This window comes from Schistocerca gregaria, unplaced genomic scaffold (genome assembly GCF_023897955.1).
Source record: "Schistocerca gregaria isolate iqSchGreg1 unplaced genomic scaffold, iqSchGreg1.2 ptg000178l, whole genome shotgun sequence".
NCBI lineage: Eukaryota > Metazoa > Arthropoda > Insecta > Orthoptera > Acrididae > Schistocerca > Schistocerca gregaria.
This window is the reverse complement of record NW_026061728.1, coordinates 9,076,899-9,084,536: the sequence shown is the minus strand read 5'-3', so window position 1 is coordinate 9,084,536 and position 7,638 is coordinate 9,076,899.

The following is a 7,638-nucleotide window of genomic DNA, read 5'->3' as shown; positions in this document are numbered from 1 at the left end:
ACTATTTTTCATGAATAATATATTAATTGTGAAATTTTTGAAAAAGTTTTGAAAGACAGGTTTTGTGGGCAAATTTCAAAAATAAAAAGACCACAGAGTTCTTTATAATAAAGCTTCTCCATGGATTTTAATTCCTACTCTGAATTTTTCTTTTGTTTCCTTTACTGCTTGATCAACAGAGTGAATAACATCGGGGATAGACTATAACCCTGCCTCACTCCCTTCCCAACTACTGCTCGCCTTTCATGCCCCTCGACTCTGCATGCCCTCGAGACATATTCCAAGGGGGGGATAGACACATCCTGGCATTGGGTAGGTAGACAGACATCTTCCAAGGGGGGTACATACACAAACATCTTCCGTTGGGTGGGTTGGTAAACAGACATCTCTGGAAAAGGGGAGGTCTACAGACGACTTCTGATGGGGGGGGGGGGGAGGTAGAGTGACATATTCCATGGAGGGGAGTAGGTAGACAAATGTCTTCCAATGGGTGGGGTAGGTAGAGAGAGATCTTCCAAGGGGTGGTAGGTAGGCTGACCTAATACGAGGGTAGCGGTAGCGGAAGAGCGATAGGTAGACAGAAATCTTCTGTGCGGGAGGGGAGAGGGGACGGGGAAGTAGACAGATAAGTTCCCAGGTCCTGAATCAACTTCAAGACACCAAAACTGGCCAATAATTGAAATTCCGTAACAGAAACTTGTCTTGTACTACTTCTTACTAGTCAATTGCAACAACTTAGAAGCTTCTATTTTGTTCCTTGTGTTACCACTGGATACCTCAGCACGCGACATTGGTTTCCAGACCATAAATGTAAACGTTTCCAAGAGAAAAGATACCTATGTGACTATCTAGCAATACGTCATAAGGCAAGTGACGCAAACGGGTGGTCTTCTAAAGTTTTTTAATACATATTAAAACTTTTCACATTTTTTCGTTTAACGTGGCTGCCTGACCTCGGCTCATGCAAAAGCGTAGGGTCCTCGGTCACATGCAAGGCAATAAAAGCCGGCCAATAATTCATCAATCAATAACAAAAATCTCACTTATACTACTTCTTACTGGCTGATTGCATCAACTAAGAAGCTCCTATTTTGTTGCTTGTAGTGTCACCCCACACCGCAGCAAACGAAATAAGTTTGTAGACGATAAATGTAAACGTTTCAGAGAGAATAGGGGCCAATGTGACGATATGGCTTTACGTCGATTCGATAGCAAAAGGCGAAACCGGGTGGATTTCTCAAGTTTTACCATATATGAACACTTTTCACATTCTTCCGTGCAACGTGGCGTCCAGACGTCGTTTCATGCCAAATCGCAAGGTATTAGCTCATGATCAAGGCACCAAAGCCGGCAAATAAGTCAATAAATGATAACTAAAACTTAAACTGTACTGCTTCTTACTGGCCGATTACATCGATTTAGATGCTTCTGTGTTCTACTGTGGTGTTTTAGTGTCTCCACATACCGCAGCACGCCACACAAGTTTGCAGACGATAAATGTAACCGTTTGAGAGAGAAAAGCGGCCAATGTGACGATCTGGCATTCCATCGATACGATTGCAAATGACGAAAACGGTGCGATTTCTCAGGTTCTTACTACATATGGACACTTTTCACATTCTCTCGACTAACGTGGCTGGCAGTCGTTGTTTCATGCTAAATCTTAAGGTTGTCGGTCATTGCCAAGACACTAAAGCCTTCTAATTAGTCATTAATCGATAACTAAAACTTGAATTGTACTGCTACCTACTAACCGATTACATAGAATTAGAAGCTTCATCTGGGTTCTACTGTGGTGCTTTTAGTGTCTCCGAATACCGCATCACGCCACAAAATGTTGAAGACCATAAATGTAGAAGTTTAAGGGAGAAAAGCGTCCAATGTGACGATCTTGCATTACGTAGATAGCTAAAACTTGAATTGTACTGCTTCTTACTGGACGATTACATCAACTTAGAAACTTCTTCTATGTTCGACTGCGGTGCTTTTAGTGTCTCCGCATACCGCAGCACGCGACATAGCTTTGCACACAATAAATGAAACCGTTTCAGAGAGAGGAGCGGCCAATGTGACGATGTGGCATTAAGTCTATTCGATAGCAAATGACGAAAACGGGCGGATTTCTCCGGTTTTTACTACATATGAACACTTTTCACATTCTCCGGTGCAACGTGGCTGCTACACCTCCCTTCATGCAAAATCGTACGGTCCTAGCTCACGTCCAAGGCACCAAAGCAGGCTATAAAATCAATAATCGATAACTACAACTTAAATTGCACTGCTTCTTACTGGCTATTACATCAATTTAGAAACTTCTTCTGTGTTCTACTGCGTTGCTTTTAGTGTCTCCGCTTTCCGCAGCACGCCACATAAGTTTGCACACGGTAAATGTAACCGTTTGAGAGAGAAAAGCTGCCAATGTGACGATCTGGCATTACGTCGATACGAAAGCAAATGACGATAACGGTGCAATTTCTCAGGTTTTTACTACATATGGACACGTTTCACATTCCCTCGTGCAACGAGGCTGCCAGTCGTTGTTGGTTGCAAAATCTTAAGGTCCTCAGTCAAGTCCAAAACATCCAAAGCCAGCTGATAAGTCAATAATCGATAACTAAAACTTGAATTGTACTGCTTCCTACTGGCTATTACATCAACTTACAAGCTTCTTCTCGGTTCTACTATGGTGCTTTTAGTGTCTCCGCATACCGCAGCACGCGACATAGCTTTGCCCACGATAAATGTAATCGTTTGAGAGAGAAGAGCGGCCAATGTGACGATCTCCCATTACGTCGATACGATAGCAAATGACGAAAACGGGCGGATTTCTCAGGTTTTTACTACTATTGAACACTTTTCACTTTCTCTCGTGTAACGTGGCTGCCATTCGTTATTTCATGCAATATCTTAAGGTCGTCATGTCCAAGGCACCAAAGCTACCTAATAAGTCAATAATCGATAACTAAAACTTGAATTGTACTGCGTCTTACTGACCGATAAGATCAACTTAGAAGCTTCTTGTGTGTTCTACTGTGGTGCTTTTAGTGTCTCCGCATTCCGCAGCACGCCACATAAGTTTGCAGACGACAAATATTTCGTTTTGAGAGGAAAAAGCGATCAATATGACGATCTCGCATTATGTCGATACGATAGCAAATGACGAAAACCGCGCTATTTCTCAGGTTTTTACCACATATGGACACGTTTGACATTCTCTCCAGCTACGTCGCTGCCATTCGTTGTTTCATGCAATATCTTAAGGTCGTCATGTCCAAGGCACCAAAGCCAATTAATACGTCAATAATCGATAACTAAATCTCGAATTGTACTGCTCCTTACTGGCCGATTACATCAACTTAGAAGCTTCTATGTTCTACTATGGTATTTGTAGTGTCTCCACATACCGCAGCAGGCCACATAGGTTTGCAGACGATATATGTAACCGTTTGAGAGAGAAAAGCTTCAAATATGACGATCTGCATTCCGTCGATACGATAGCAAATGACGAAACCGGAGGGATGTCACAGGTTTTTACTACATATGGATACTTTTCACATTCTAACGTGTAACGTGGCTGCCAGCCGTTGTTTCATGCGAAATCTTAAGGCCGTCGGTAATGTCCAAGGCACCAAAGCCACGTAATAAGTCAATATACGATAACTGAAACTTGAATTGTACTGCTTCTTACTTTCCGATTACATCAACTTAGAAGTTTCTTCTGTGTTCCACTGCGGTGCTTTTTGTGTCTCCGCATTCCGCAGCACGCCACATATGTTTGCAGACGATAAATGTAACCGTTTGACAGAGAAAAGCGGCCTATGAGACGATACGGCATTCCGTCGAAACGATAGCAAATGACGAAAACGGTGCGATTTCTCAGGTTTTTACTACTTATTGACACGTTTCACACTCTCTCATGCAACGTGGCTGCCAGTCGTTGTTTCATGCAAAATCTTAAGGTCGACGGTCATGTCCAAGGCACCAAAGCTACCTAATAAGTCAATAATCGATAACTTAAACTTGAATTGTACTGTTTCTTACTGTCCGATAACATCAACTTAGAAGCTTCTTCATTGTTCTACTGTGGTGCTTTTAGTGTCTCCGCATTCCGCAGCACGCCACATAAGTTTGCAGACGATAAATGTATCCGTTTGAGAGAGAAACGCGGCCAAATTTACGATCTCGCATTACGTCGATGCGATAGCAAATGACGAAAACGGTGCGATTTCTCAGGTTTTTACTACGCATGGACACGTTTCATATTCTCTCGTGCAACGTGGCTGCCAGTCGTTGTTTCATGAAAAATCGTAATTTCGTCGGTCATGTCCAAGGCACCAAAGCTACCTAATATGTCAATAATCGATAACTAAAACTTGAATTGTACTGCTTCTTAATGTCCGATGACATCAATTTAGAAGATTCTTCTGTGTTATACTTCTGTGCTTTTAATGTCTCCGCATTCCGCAGCACGCTACATAAGTTTGCAGACGATAAATGTATCGTTTTGAGAGAGAAAAGCGGCCAATTTGACGATCTCGCATTACGTCTATACGATAGGAAATGAAAGAAACGGTGCGATTTCTCACTTTTTTACTACTTATGGACGCTTTTCACATTCTCTCGTGTAACGTGGCCACCTGACGTTGTTTCACACAAAATCTTAAGATCGTCGGTCATGTCCAAGGAACTAAAGCCACCTAGTAAGTCAATAATCGATAACTGGAACTTGAATTGTACTGCGTCTCACTGTCCGATAACATCAACTTAGAAGCTTCTTGTGTGTTCTACTATGGTGTTTTTAGTGTCTCCGCATACCGCAGCACCCCACATAGGTTTGCAGACGATAAATGTAACCGTTTGAGAGAGAAAAGTTTCCAATGTGACGATTTGGCATTTCGACGGTAGGATAGCAAATGACAAAAACGGTGCTATATCTCACGTTTTTACTACTTATGGACACTTCTCACATTCTCTCGTATAACGTGCCTGCCAGCCGTTGTTACATGCAAAATCGTACGGTGCTCGGTCATGTTCAAGACACACAAGCCGGCTAATAAGTCAAAAATCGATAACTAAAACATTAATTGTACTGCTTCTTACTGGCTGATACATCAACTTAGAAGTTTCTTCTGTGTTCCACTGCTGTGCTTTTAGTGTCTCCGCATTCCGCAAAACGCCACATAACTTTGCAGACGATAAATGTAACCGTTTGAGAGAGAAAAGCTTCAAATATGGCTATCTGCATTCCGTCGATACGATAGCAAATGACGAAACTGGAGGGATTTCACAGGTTTTTACTACATATGGATACTTTTCACGTTCTAACGTGTAACGTGGCTGCCAGCCGTTGTTTCAGGCGAAATCTTAAGGCCGTCGGTCATGTCCAAGGCACCAAAGCCACCTAATAACTCAATAATCTATAACTGAAACTTGAATTGTACTGCTTCTTACTGGCCGATTACATCAACTTAGAAGCTTAGAAGCTTCCTCCGAATGCAAAAATACACTCCTGGAAATGGAAAAAAGAACACATTGACACCGGTGTGTCAGACCCACCATACTTGCTCCGGACACAGCGAGAGGGCAGTACAAGCAATGATCACACGCACGGCACATCGGACACACTAGGAACCGCGGTGTTGGCCGTCGAATGGCGCTAGCTGCGCAGCATTTGTGCACCGCCGCCGTCAGTGTCAGCCTGTTTGCCGTGGCGTACGGAGCTCCAGCGCAGTCTTTAACACTGGTAGCATGCCGCGACAGCGTGGACGTGAACCGTATGTGCAGTTGACGGACTTTGAGCGAGGGCGTATAGTGGGCATGCGGGAGGCCGGGTGGACGGACCTCTGAATTGCTCACACGTGGGGCGTGAGGTCTCCACAGTACATCGATGTTGTTGTCGCCAGTGGTCGGCGGAAGGTGCACGTGCTCGTCGACCTGGGACCGGACCGCAGCGACGCACGGATGCACGCCAAGACCGTAGGATCCTACGCAGTGCCGAAGGGGACCGCACCGCCACTTCCCAGCAAATTAGGGACACTGTTGCTCCTGGGGTATCGGCGAGGACCATTCGCAACCGTCTCCATGAAGCTGGGCTACGGTCCCGCACACCGTTAGGCCGTCTTCCGCTCACGCCCCAACATCGTGCAACCCGCCTCCAGTGATGTCGCGACAGGCGTGAATGGAGGGACGAATGGAGACGTGTCGTCTTCAGCGATGAGAGTCGCTTCTGCCTTGGTGCCAGTGATGGTCGTATGCGTGTTTGGCGCCGTGCAGGTGAGCGCCACAATCAGGACTGCATACGACCGAGGCACACAGAGCCAACACCAGGCATCATGGTGTGGGGAGCGATCTCCTACACTGGCTGTACACCTCTGGTGATCGTCGAGGGGACACTGAATAGTGCACGGTACATCCAAACCGTCATCAAACCCATTGTTCTACCATTCCTAGACCGGCAAGGGAACTTGCTGTTCCAACAGGACAATGCACGTCCGCATGTATCCCGTGCCTCCCAACGTGCTCTAGAAGGTGTAAGTCAACTACCCTGGCCAGTAAGATCTCCGGACCTGTCCCCCTTTGAGCATGTTTGGGACTGGATGAAGCGTCGTCTCACGCGGTCTGCACGTCCAGCACGAACGCTGGTCCAACTGAGGCGCCAGGTCGAAATGGCATGGCAAGCCGTTCCACAGGACTACATCCAGCATCTCTACGATCGTCTCCATGGGAGAATAGCAGCCTGCATTGCTGCGAAAGGGAGATATACACTGTACTAGTGCCGACATTGTGCATGCTCTGTTGCCTGTGTCTATGTGCCTGTGGTTCGGTCAGTGTGATCATGTGATGTATCTGACCCCAGGAATGTGTCAATAAAGTTTCCCCTTCCTGGGACAATGAATTCACGGTGTTCTTATTTCAATGTCCAGGAGTGTATTTTTTGTGTGTCCACCTACCAAAGCACGCCACATAGGTTTGCAGACTATATATGTAACCGTTTGAGAGAGAAAAAGCTTCCAATTTGACGATCTGGCATTCCGTCGATACGACAGCAAATGACGAAAAGGTGCGATTTCTCAGGGTTTTACTACATATGAACACTTTTCACATTATCGCGTGCAACGTGGCTACCAGTCGTTGTTTCATGCAAAATCTTAAGGTCGTTGGTCATGTCCGAGGCACCAAAGCGACCTAATAAGTCAATAATCGATAACTAAAACTTGAATTGTACTGCTTCTAACTGACCGATAACATCAACTTAGAAACTTTCTAGTTTGTTCTACTGCAGTGCTTTTAGTGTCTCCGCATACCGCAGCACGCCACATACGTTTGCAGACGATATATGTAACCGTTTGAGAGAGAAAAGCTTCCAATATGACGATCTGCATTCCGTCGATACGACAGCTAATGATCAAAACGGTGCAATTTCTCAGGTTTTTACTTTTTATGGACACTTTTCACATTCTCTCGTGTACCGTGGCTACCAGACTTTGTTTCATACAAAATTTTAATGTCGTCGGTCATATCCAAGGCAACAAAACGCCCTTATAAGTCAATAATCGATAACCAAAACTTGAATTGTACTGCTTCTTACTGTCCGATAACATCAACTTAGAAGCTTCTTGTGTGTTCTACTGTGTTGCT